Source organism: Periplaneta americana, chromosome 12 (genome assembly GCF_040183065.1).
Source record: "Periplaneta americana isolate PAMFEO1 chromosome 12, P.americana_PAMFEO1_priV1, whole genome shotgun sequence".
In the NCBI taxonomy this organism is placed as follows: Eukaryota; Metazoa; Arthropoda; class Insecta; order Blattodea; family Blattidae; genus Periplaneta; species Periplaneta americana.
The window spans coordinates 1,551,078-1,564,969 of NC_091128.1; the positions used below are offsets into that span (position 1 = coordinate 1,551,078).

General features: G+C 36.6%; 1 protein-coding gene across 1 annotated transcript in view; it reads right to left on the minus strand.

Moving 5' to 3' along the window:
• Nucleotides 1–1,668: 1,668 nt before the first annotated feature.
• The window catches only part of LOC138710117 (uncharacterized), a 131,496-nt gene continuing 119,272 nt past the window's right edge, over nt 1,669–13,892 (minus strand). The window contains exon 5 of the mRNA XM_069840752.1: nt 1,669–2,757. The gene's annotated coding sequence lies outside the window, so the exon portion shown is untranslated. The remainder of the gene's footprint in view (nt 2,758–13,892) is intronic.

Consider the following 13,892-nt stretch of genomic DNA (forward strand, 5'->3'; position numbering starts at 1 on the left):
GCACAGGAACGTATTTGTAAAGTCTAACCATGTCAATTGATGTACTGAGCTAGTATAATGTATCATGTAAAATTAGGAAGTAAGATGGACTCTTCTTGCATGCAGCTAAAGCAACCCTCAGAATATCCATTTTGCTTCACGGTACATATGTGTGGCATAGCCTTTTACACGACCCTGAGCATACCTAATTCCCCTAGAGACTGTCGCCCCTTGAGAAAACATTTTATTTCTCAAAGAAGTAATTAGCCTCAAGGGCCGAAAGGTTGCATCACATCCTGACCCAATATTATAAAAGAGGCGGGACATTGTATCCCTGTGTGATTTCTCTCTGGATCTTGCTTCAGGCAAGTCCACTTAAAATTGTAACATTTATACCAGAATAAAACATTATCTACTGACTACTGATTCTTGTTACTGCTGTTTGTCTTCGCCAAGACCTGAGGGTCCAACCCACGTGACTAAAAAGTAAAGACTGTTCTACACTACACCACATATGTAGAAGTGGGTTATTACACTGTTAAAATTAATAATGATATTTAATTTTCTTTTTTTTAAGTTTTGCAGGGTTATAAATGCTCCTTAACCAGTTCATATTGTGAATATCCAAAAAAATGCCACTACAGTTTGTTAACCACCTATTAGTGATATGCAAGCAAAATTTCACAGCAATCAGATGAAAAATAATCATTTTGGAGTGTTTTGAAGATGTGAAAATGTCATCCTGAGAAAAATGGCAATTTGTAAAATACCCTGCAGCAAGTGAACTCATACAACTGCCCAGGATCATATGTTTCATCCTCTGCATGTTTTATGGCTCTCTGTATTCTCGTTCTTTTTTCAGAGCTTCTCCATTTGCTTATACATTTTCTCTTTTCGTCATGTCTCTTGTATACAATTTGGGCTACCTCTGTCAGCTCACTATTTGTCACTGCAAAATCAATCCGTTTCTTTGAAACAAATATTTGTTCTGGACATGTGGCCCAGATTACTGAATGAACACATTCATCTGTATTTTGTGTACACCTGGCTAGAATTTCATTACATGCCAAATGTTGATATAGAGAGAAACTTTGTCACTACTTCAGAGCTCAACTGGTGTTTCATTTTGTGTGACTCTGAGACTCCTCTCCCTTAGCCTGGCTTCTGTTAGGAATCGGACAGTGATCATGACTTGGTTTCTAGTCAGTTGACATGCATTGAGATAGAGTTGCATTCCTGTACATCAAGGATGCCACTTACAATTTGCAGCTCTATAGTAATTAGTGAGAGCTGAAATTGTTTTTCCATTCAGCTTTCTTCTTCCAAGTGTTATGCATTTACCTCCCACTCTCTGATCTAATTTCTCAGTCCTGTGCCCATGCGCTTGGCGACATGGTTTATGCACTCCCCTTTCATAATTTGGTATCGTCATAAATGTTGAGTTGAGCCAAATGTTGCGATTTTTAGCATCTCCATCTGACAATATGGTGGTCACTCTGCTGCCACCATCTTCATTGCATAATGCATTAAGCAAAGCAAGAGAGACAGCCTACCTAGCTCAAATGGGATGGAAGACGTAAGAAAATTTATGAAAACAACAGGATTTTTTTTTGTGATGTATGGCTTTTTCGGTTATGTTGTGGTATATAACGTTTGGAAGTTTTGTTGGTAATTATATTTTACATCATGTGAATTTCATAAAATTTATTACAAAAATGGAGACTGTATTTAATTCAATATGGCTACTGTATTGGTTACAAATATGTTTGTAACATCATCAAGGCCTTCATATCATATCTTTAAAATAGCCTATTTTCTAAACTACAGAAATATGGTATTGGCCTTACTTTACTCTTTCCCTGATGGTGTTTTATGTTACAAACTAAGATATTTTTAGTATTTAGTAATCAATATATTTTTAATTTTAATGGAAGAAATAAATCCTATCTCCATCTGTCCTCTGTTAGTCTGTTACATAAACAAAGAGTTCACTGTTCATTCATCACGGTCTTCAATGCACTGTCTAATTATCTTAAAGCTTTGAAAAAAGGTTCAGAATAGAACTCATAAAATTTCTTCATATTCATACCTTCTACTCAACTCATGACTTGTTTATTCTTACAAACTGTATTAACCTACACAGGCGGCTATGTAGGCCTACTTATAATTTTGTACATCTTTTGACTTCTTCCTTATCGCAAAGGTACACTGCTTATCAATAAATGAAATGTAATACATTTACATCTAACATTAACTATCCACTAGCACTGCATTTTTGTCTATTTTTCTGTACCTTTTCTTGAAACTGCACGCACACACCGATTTCTCTTGACTTCCTTGTATTTTTTCCGGAGCCAAGCAACTTCTAATGATTTATATTCATACTTTTCTCGTAACATAGCTAGCATAATGTCATTTTCATTCAAAGAAAGCTCTGTTTGTGTGGAAGCATCACACATTTTATTTGGGAGATCACTGGTAAAGTCATCAAGTTCAGCTGACGCACAATCTTGCAGTAAAGAGTCACCATTAAAGGATTGACGTAACTTTTTCCGCAATACTTCATACTTTCTGGTGCTCAATTTTCTTTTTACTGGAGGAGGCGGATTAGGAATATCGAATAGTGTGAACAGCATTCCACACTAACTTGTTCCTATTAGTGTTCCTAACTGCCCATCTTCGAAATGATTAGAGCACAGTTTTATATTATTATATAAATAGTCAATACTCTTATCCATTAAATCTTTCCTTCCAAGGTTTATCAACCACAATCTGTTCCTGAAAAAAAAAAAAAGCATTAGATTAGATTAGTCTGCATTTCTATAGCACGGGACACTGAAATTTCCAACATGCATTTTTCTAAGTTCTGTAGTGTGGAAATCTGTGACAGGTTAGTTTAGGCTTTTGGTATGCCTTGCATATACTAAGTGAAGTGAAATGTACGTTTTGCGTTCATTTTTAAGTGTTCTACCTCTTTATTTTGCGTGTTAAACAGTTACTTTTAGGTTACCTACACTGATCAGTTCTTTCCAATTTTTAGTTACGCTGGCCAGCAAAAAAGTGGATCACCTAAGATTTTAAAGAACTATAATCATTTTATAGCTTATGCTTTAGGTTATTTTTTCTTCATTCTGACTAAGGCATATTGTAAAATGAAAAAAACATGTAACCTGTGCACTTCATCCTGTCATCAAAATGCTTTTTGTTTGCAGTTTATTTTAAGTTCTAAAGTGTTGTAATTTACACAAAATTTCAAGTAATCCATTTTGTGGCTTACATTAACAAATGATTAAGCCACTGTAACTGTTACTGTGTGCGTATTGTGTTATCACTCCTAGTGTCCTCCATGCTAACCACCAGATCCTGAGATTCCACTTCTCCTACATATGCACAGATGTTCAATAGGATTTAAGTCCGGCTGCATCCCAATGTCACGAAGGCAGTGAGCAGCATGGAGGGGGATGGTTATGCAAAGGGAATTACACGGTCCGCTAACACCTCCACTATATATTGGTGCGCCTCCATCGACGAAAACAAGTTTTGCTTGAGTTCAAAAACTGATATCGCTCAAACCATGACAGAACCATCCAAACAGCGTTCTTTCGGGAAAGTTGCAAGGCAAATATTGCTCCCCACTCTCTCATTCTCTAACATCAGATAACCGAAAGCAAAATCGCGATTCACCCGTGAACGGCACCATTGACCACTAGTCCACAGTCCAATTCTGGTGTTGGCGCATGCACTGTAATCACACTGCCCTATGCTGGAGGTGAGTGATGGTGAAATTACAGTCTCTTTGAGGCCAAATTGGCTTCCTGGAGTCTTCGTGTACCATTTCTCTCCTCACAGTGATGTTCCTCACTGTTTCGAGATGCTTTCTGGCCTGGACCGCAGTCGTGTGGAGATATCGCAAGATACAGAGAATCAGAAACCTGTCCTCCTTGGTTGATGTAGATCTACCACGGCCTGATTCTGGTTGTCTGAGGTTGGTTCTCAGTTCACAGAATCACTGTAGGATACATAGAATGCTTCTACGATAGCACTAACCGCATAAAGAATGATTCATCCATCTTCAACAAACATGACAGCTCTTGTAATGTCGTCTCAAATAAGAGGCATTTTAACTTATCAAATTGAAAACTGAAACTGAAGAAACATTTTGATTTACGACAGACAATGTGCGATGCATTGATAATTCATTAATAGGGCCACCACACAATTGTAAAACATGAAAGTTTTATTACTGGTCTGTGTCGTAAAATCATAAATCATACAGTCTAAAGGTTAGGGATACAAAGTGGCTCACGAGGTGGTCTGGCATTTTATAACATTATGTTCATCTCCAAAAATGTTGAATACATCCACAGGTGGAGAGAGAACAGTTTCCTTGGGGGACAAAGCAAAACCATAGAATTCCCATAACGCAGTTATGGTGTCATCATTTACGTCCTCCCGTCAACACCTGTGGAGTAACGGTTAGCGCATCTGGCCGCAAAATCAGATGGCTCAGGATCGATTTCCGGTTGGGACAAGTTACCTAGTTCAGGTTTTTTCCGGGGTTTTCCCTCAACCCAATATGAGCAAATGCTGGGTAACTACCAGTGCTAGACCCCGGATTAATTTCACCGGAATTATCACCTTCACCTCATTCAGATGCTAAATAACCTAAGATGGTGATAAAGCTTCGTAAAATAACCTACTAAAAAAAATTACGTCCTCCCCTCATTGTAGCTTGACCGTGGTACAGTACAGCGTATCAGATTATGACCATTTATTAGTATAGGGCTTGAACTGTAGATCTGCTATAAATTATAATAGGGCATAATTTAAAACAATCTCCCTCTTTTTCTCTCTTGTACACAAACACATGCATACATCAATAAAACTACGTACCGGTATCACTGCTAAAAGAAATATTTTTATCTTTAGCTTTCCTGAAGATATCTAATTTTGTGTTCTTTGGGTACAGGGAGACAAGTCATAAAAATGAGTTTGGAGACAAATTAAAATTAAACTTGGAACCCTTATTGCAAACAACTTTCTACACAAATAAAACACATCAACTGCTAGTATTCTTTTGATTTTTGCACACTCACTTGTATAATTTAACTGAGTGTTCATCTGGGGAACAAAATTCCATCTGCACAAACAAGTGACTTACCTGAACACCACAGAATTATTTTATTTAATCTCGTCTTTAAGTTTACACATTATACTCAGATCACTTTTCTTTTTTCTGCATTTTTGTGCAATATGTTATTCATATTTCTCTGTGGCGGTTGAACACCTGCAGACTTTTAACACACGAGTACAGGATGTTACAAAAGAAACAATACAATGCTTCCATTCCACAAATGAGGATAGAAATTCTTATACATTCAAAATTTTAAAATAAATATTGTCCAGACAATGATCTGAAGACATTACTTAATCATAAACAGAAGAAAATTCAATATTTTGTAACGTTAATAAAAGAAAGAGTTTAGACAAGTTTGGGGGGCAGTGCCCCCCCATGCCCCTCCATCATAACTCCGCCTATGAATACATTTCTCTTTGGTCATAAAACCTATTCAATTTAATAATACTCTCTCTAAATTGGTGGTTTATTATAGATGATTCGATTTTTACAAAGTGATCCACTTTTTTGCCGGTCAGTTTATTTTCTAATGTTTTAAAGCCAACTGACGTCCTATATGAATTCTTCATATTCCTAACTAGGTCTACCTTCTCTCTGAAAATTACACCATTTTTCCATTTTTTTTTTTTGTCAAAAAAACCTTCAGTGTGGTGTGCTATAGAAAACCCAAAATGAGATTTACAGCATTACCAGTACTGTAATGTTATCCATATTACGGTAATAATAATTTATTTATTTAATCTGGCAGAGCTAAGGCCAGTAGGCCTTCTCTTCCACCCAGCCACACTCCAATTCTAATTGAATACAATAAGGTTACAGTAGTCATTACATTAATATATAGGTCGTAAAACAAGATGAAAGTGAATTATGAAAGTAAAAGTAAACAATGAAGGTTAGAGGGAAGCCAGAGAGAAAAAGACCTTTGGGGAGGCCGAAACGTAAATGGGAGGATAACATTAAAATGGATTTGAGGGAGGTGGGATATGATGAGAGACTGGATTAACCTTGCACAGGACAGGGACCGATGGAGGGCTTATGTGAGGCAGCAATGTACCTGCTGTTTCCTTAAAAGCCATAAGTAGATAAGTAATGTTTGTGAGACAGTAATTTAATAACCACTGATAAGAAATAATAATAATAATGAGAAAACTCAAATCATTGACAACCAACTGACTGCACGCGGTGCTATGTGCAGGTACTGAGCACGGTGTGAGCGGAGCAGTAACGTGTACAGTATCTTCTCGGTAGTAGAGGCATCTCGTAGGTCGATGCCTGTTTGTCATGGAAAGAAACGCGTTTAAAGTGAAGGCCTCTGACACCAACAAACAATTTTAATTCTGAATGGGAAGCAACAGACTTCATGGAATGTAGCAAAGTTCTGTGCAGATTTTTCGAATTATTGGAAGAGATAAATTTGTTTCTGGAAATGAGTGGAGAACTTGTTGCACAGCTGGAAAATACAAATTGATCACAGATAATTATGTTGTGCAGTATCAAGCTTTAAACAATATGCTGTCATTATGGGAATGTCGACTGTCCAATGGCGATCCTGGTCATTCTCAGGTAGGCACGTGTGGTCCGGGACTCTGATTTCTTAGAGACGGGCCGTTATCTTGAAAATCTCCAGTTGTTTTCTTATGAATGACTTTGAAGACAGATTTCAAGATTTAAGTCGCCTAAAAACGGATTTCGATCTATTTGCTACACTGTTTACAATAAATATTGATGATACTCCCAAAGATGTCCAACTGAACTAAACAACTTGAAATGTGCCATTGAGCTGGCTGACAGTCACAGGAACAGACGTAGTTTGCTAGACTTTTACAGCCCATTTCGTAAATCAAGATTCCCTCGTCTCCATAGGCTTGAGGCATCTTTAATTTCAATGTTTGCTTCGGCCTCTGTTTGTGAAGCTTTATTTTCAGGTATGAAACATAGCAAAGGCTATGAAAGAGCCACCCTCAGTGATCATAACTTGAAGTGTGCATTAAGGGTTCAGAGTTGTGTTTCATTATGTCCAAATATAGTTCATTTCGTATAAACCAAAAGATGTCAAAAAGCAAGAGTGTGTGCCGATTAAATCTGAAAGTGTGACTCTTAATTGAGATATGTATCCATTGCACAATTTAGATCACTTTAATTTGAAACCATCTTTCCAGTATTATCGTTGTATTTGTCAATATGTTTTGTTTACATTTTATAACATGCCCAGTGTGTAGGAGCTTCATTTATAAATTGCTAACCTTCATTGACAATGTATTGTTTCCTTCTTATATAACTACACTTAAAAAGATGTTGCAAGTATATGCTACAATTATAGTTATATTGGTTCAATGTATTTGTATTTCTATAATGTAGGCTATTTGCATTTAGTTGTTTATGCTCGACCATGCCGAAATGTAGTAATTATACACCTGGTAGCAGTCCTTTAATGCATGTCATTAAAGTACACCTATTCATTAAAGTTCAGGTTTTCGATTATTCTCGGATATGCAATCGAAAGACGAGGGAAACGTCATGGAGGCAGGAAATTCAATACTGTCACAGAAGGTTATGTTCTGTTACTATAATAATTAGCATTAATTGTAAATAATATTCAAATAAATTCAATTATTTGTCATCTCGTTTTCCAATTCTAAATCAATTTCCAGGTTATATCAAAATTAGTTCATGTTATTCATGTTAGGAATTCAAGAATGGATATCAGGCAAGGGTAAACATGTTCAAGGATGAGAATGGTGACTTGCTTGCAGATGCTCATTCGATCCTGAGCAGATGGAAAAACTATTTTGGACAACTACTAAATATACATAGGCCAAATACAAATGATCGGGACGAAATTGAAATACAAACTGCTGAGCCATTTATACCCGAACCTACACTTTCTGAAGTCGAAATTGCGATAAAAAATCTGAAAAATTATAAGTCTCCAGGTATTGATCAAATTCCAGCAGAATTAATACAAGAGGGTGGAAGCGCATTATCTAAAGAAATTTATAAACTTGTACTTGCTATTTGGGAAAAGGAAATTGTACCAGAACAATGGAAGGAGTCCATAATCGTACCTATCTTTAAGAAGGGGGACAAGACTAACTGTAGTAACTTTCGAGGAATATCACTTTTGTTGACGTCGTACAAAATTTTGTCCAATATTCTTTTGAGACGATTAACTCCATATATAGATGAAATTATTGGGGATCATCAGTGTGGTTTTAGGCGTAATAGATCAACTATTGACCAGATATTTTGTATTCGACAGATAATGGAGAAAAAATGGGAGTATAAGGGTACAGTGCATCAGTTATTCATAGATTTCAAAAAGGCGTATGACTCGGTTAAAAGAGAAGTTTTATATGATATTCTTATTGAATTTGGTATTCCCAAGAAACTAGTTCGATTAATTAAAATGTGTCTCAGTGAAACGTATAGCAGAGTTCGTATAGGTCAGTTTCTGTCAGATGCGTTTCCAATTCACTGTGGGCTAAAGCAAGGAGATGCACTATCACCTTTAATTTTTAACTTTGTTCTAGAATATGCCATTAGAAAAGTCCAGGATAACAGAGAGGGTTTGGAACTGAACAGGTTACATCAGCTGCTTGTCTATGCGGATGATGTGAATATGTTAGGAGAAAATCCACAAACGATTACGGAAAACACGGGAATTTTACTGGAAGCAAGTAAAGAGATAGGTTTGGAAGTAAATCCCGAAAAGACAAAGTATATGATTATGTCTCGTGACGAGAATATTGTACGAAATAGAAATATAAAAATTGGAAATTTATCTTTTGAAGAGGTGGAGAAGTTCAAATATCTGGGAGCAACAGTAACAAATATAAATGATACTCGGGAGGAAATTAAACACAGAATAAATATGGGAAATGTGTGTTATTATTCGGCTGAGAAACTTTTATCATCCAGTCTGCTGTCAAAAAATCTGAAAGTTAGAATTCATAAAACAGTTATATTACCGGTTGTTCTTTATGGTTGTGAAACTTGGACTCTCACTTTGAGAGAGGAACATAGGTTAAGGGTGTTTGAGAATATGGTGCTTAGGAAAATATTTGGGGCTAAGAGGGATGAAGTTACAGGAGAATGGAGAAAGTTACACAACACAGAACTGCACGCATTGTATTCTTCACCTGACATAATTAGGAACAATAAATCCAGACGTTTGAGATGGGCAGGGCATGTAGCATGTATGGGCGAATCCAGAAATGCATATAGAGTGTTAGTTGGGAGGCTGGCGGGAAAAAGACCTTTAGGGAGACCGAGACGTAGGTGGGAGGATAATATTAAAATGGATTTGAGGGAGGTGGGATATGATGATAGAGAATGGACTAATCTTGCTCAGGATAGGGTCCCATGGCGGGCTTATGTGAGGGCGGCGATGAACCTCCGGGTTCCTTAAAAGCCAGTAAGTAAGTAAGTTATTCTGTAGATTATAACAAGGTCAATACCATTATTGTTCCTCGGAAAAAATCAATACTTTCGCGTCTGCGCACATCTCACAATTTACGAGAGATGCACAAGGTCACTTCCACTCTTCGGTTAGATATGAATAAAATGAATACTTCCGAATAATTGCAAGTTAAAAATATGGTCGAGCATAAAAAGTCGTATGAAACTTGCCTATAATGGTAATTAAGACGCTCGTATGAAAATTATGAAATTCACTTGCGCTCGTTTCATAAACAAACATACTCGCCTCTTAATTACTATCATTATAGGCTTGTTGCATAATGTACTATTAGGCTTTAGGCGTAATTTAGTGTTGGCACAAGCTAAATAATGAACAGTGTTTATCAAAGCGCATGATGTATTCTTCTTTACTATCCGATCATCTACAGAGTAATGGTAAACTCAACTACAGATTACAGAGGCAAGCAGGCTGCCACCGCACTACATTCCGCGCTGACAAAGATCCTGCACCATGCGCACAGAAGTAACATGGCGTGCTTGCGACTTGGTTGATGGTGACTTAAATATTTATCCGTATAACCATTAAACGTTGGGAAACTTGAAACAACTATTATTAACGAGAACTGCTTGAAAAATATTTCCTTAGTCGATTCTTAAATTGGTTTGATGTCTGACATTACTCGGTAGGGAATTCCAGAGTTGAGGAACAGCCACATTGAAAGAAGATGAGTATGAGGATGTTCGGCGGCAAGGATAATACTGAGGAGTGCTGTGATCGTGTGTCTAGATTATGTGGTGGATAAATTTTGAAAACGAGATAGACAAGAGTGGAGAAATGCAATACATGAAAGAGGAGGAAATGTCAGTGGATTTTTTTGTGATCTTCTAGATGGAGCCAGGACAACATTTCGAGGGATGGTGTTATGTGATCAGCCCGGCGAATATTGCAGTCTCTGCGTCAAAGTAACACTTAGACCAGTAAACAGAATATCACGGTAATTGAAGTGGCGCATCATGAGTGTTTGCACTAAAATCTTTTCAGGAAAAAGGGTAGAAAGTTCTTCAACTGCTTAAACAAGTGGATTAGTAAGAATACTTTCTTAGAAGTTTCTGCAACTTGAACGTTCCAATTTAAACTTTTATCCATATAAGGTTCTTCACTTATTTACTGAACGGAATTTCGGTGCCATTTATTTTAATCGGAGACACATTTGATATAGTAATAGTGCTTAACAAACGTCAATGACCACAATTATTGACTGTGATTTTTATGGATTTAGTTTAAGTCGGAATTTCGTTGTCCATATCCAAATTGAGTCGAGATCGTCATTAATTTTAGATATTGCATCATTTATTTTGTCAGTGTGGAATTTTATGTATACTTGAAGGTCGTCTGCGTAGAAATGGTGTCGGCAGTACCAGTACTTTAAAGATTGTAGTTTGTATAGACTGAAAATAATAGAAGCCCGAGAACTGATCCCCCCTAACCTCACGGCCTGCCAAGAGAAAGAACAATTTCCAGCTATCACATTTTGTTGGCAGCCATTAAGGTGAAAGGCAAACCACAGGACATGTTCTTCTAGGTGTAGGCGTCTGAGTTTACAGATTAACAGGTCAACGTCTACAGAACTGAAGGCTTTGCTGAAGTCAAGTAAAGTCATTATTGTCAATTTACGTCTGTCCCAGGCCTCAGACAGATCTTCCATGACTTTAAGTAATGCAACACTTGTGTTATGTCTGACCCTGAAACTTGAGTAGAAAAGTTTGTACTTGTTTAAGTAGTCTGTCAGTTGCTTGTGTACAATGCATTCCAATGCTTCGGATAAGACAGAATGATGATAGGTCTATGGTCATGAGATGCCTGTGGTTTAGTCTTGGGAAGTGGGTGGATAAAAGTGACTTTCCATTGTTGTGGGCAAGTCGAAGTCATAATTGAGGCATTGAAAATGTGAGTCACAGTCAGTAATATTAAGTCCATTATTTTGTTTAATAACGAAATGTTGCCGTGGTCTGGTTCTTCTGTTGCAGGTAGTTGTGTTTCGTTTCAAGGCTTTCTTTACGTCAGATTGTGTAATGTACGAAAAGTAAAATTTTTCTCTTGAGGAGATGGTCCATAGGTTAGAGTTCAGCGATTGTTTGCTGTTTGTCGATGGAGCTACGGATTGTAGGGTGAGTTTTCGTAAAGTGGTCATTGAGACATTCCAGTGAGATTTAGTTGCAGTCTACCTGGATAACGGTATGTATAGTGAAAATTCCAACTAATATACACAATAAAGTAAATCAAAATCATTTTACAGCGTTTTCTCACCTTACAGGGTCCTTAGGAAACCTAAAAAATGAGAGTTCTGGCGTTTTCTCCTGGTTGTTGCTACAATTAAAAGCACTGCATACTGACCCTTTGCAGGGAGTCATTTTAGGATTAACTTCGTATCAAAATACTATAGAAAAAGTCTTCTGCAATAAGAATTGTTTATTATGTGTAGTCATGACTAACATGTGCTTATTATCTACTGTCTTTTCTGACCGAACTACATAGAATGAAGCTTACTGGTCATCACTAAGGCAACAATAAATGATTCGAGTTTCGTGACTGTGAACACCAGTCAAGATGGAGAACAATAATTATAATCCAGCTGAAAACCATGAAGGTATAAACAACGTCCTTCCAGGTAAAGTGAAGACTTCTGGCCAAAGGGAGTCTATGTAAGGCAATTCATTTTTCATCAACAACAGTTTAATGGCGCATGACTTTGAGGAGAAATCAAATTTAAGCAAATTCTAACTGAATAATGCTGTACAACATAGGATTAAAAAACGCCCTCACAATGTCGTCAAAGGACATTACTGAAGACTAAGACTTATAATGCTAACAGAAACCATGCTAGTAAATATAGTTGATCTACCAGGCCTTTATGCAGTTCATGCACTCACCCAAGAAAATCAAAAAGGCAGCTCATCTGCCCTGGAAGGAATGCGGAGTTGGGGGTAGTTTCGTAATAGTAGTGGAAGGGGTGGATGGAGAAAGAGAGAAAGTTTGAAAATAGAAATACAATGTGGCATGCATTATAAAAACACTGACTGACCAATTCTGCGTTGCATTACAGTGGAGTAGGTAGCTAATTTTGAATCACTTTCATCATCATCATCATCATTATCATCATTGCTCCTATCATCACTATCGTCTTCTTTATCCAAAGAAATAATCAGATTATCCACTACTGCAGGCACAGTATTATGCCGAAATCTATATTGGCTCTCCACTTTTAATGTATGTTGACAATAACCCTTCCAGTTCTCTTTGGGGCAATCCCGGTTTCTTTTCTAATTTGTTTTAACGTAATTCAGACAAACCAGTGTGCAGTAATATGCTGCGTGTTTAGTGCCTGAGTAACTAAATGTGTAAGACTCTTATTCTTGGCTTCATTATCACACGTTTCTATTACTTTCGCTATTACTTCACGTACTTGAGAATGAATTACCTTCTTTTTCTTAGGAGCCGGCATGATTAGGTACACTTGAGTCTAAATTTAGTTGCTATATACAGATACGCTTAGAGATACACTTAGTCTCTCTATATATGCAAACTCTACACACACACGAAAATTTTATTGCTACGTCTTAGCCTTGAATATATATTTACATCAGCAATTCTATTAACTAGAGAAAACAAACGTTCACCTCCATCTTCCACATATAAATGGAGAGAAATGTTTTTTGAAGAAAATAGGCCTAGAAAGGGGATTAGGGTCATTCCATAGTTACACACGTAACATTTTTGAAGTAATTAACTATGATCTTTGCAGGATATTTAATTAAATACTTAGTAGTTCATAAAAAATATACTACTGTCTTTTAACATAAGCATTCCTAAATATAAACACAAATTCTTAATGAAAAGGAATAATTAATAATGTAAAAAATATGAAATATTGTATGCCACTTGATTTATTACCAAAATGGAAAATGTTCATATTATTGTACCAAATGACATAAATGCATTCAGTTGTTTTCCATATAATTAAGACACTTGTTTAGTACATGTAACTGCTAAATCACAAACTTAAAATATCTTTGAGCAACAGTAACAAGTATAAATGATACTCGGGAGGAAATTAAACACAGTATAAATATGGGAAATGCCTGTTATTATTCGGTTGAGAAGTTTTTATCATCTAGTCTGCTGTCAAAAAATCTGAAAGTTAGAATTTATAAAACAGTTATATTACCGGTTCTTCTATATGGTTGTGAAACTTGGACTCTCACTCTGAGAGAGGAACATAGGTTAAGGGTGTTTGAGAATAAGGTGCTTAGGAAAATATTTGGGGCTAAGAGGGATGAAGTTACAGGAGAATGGAGA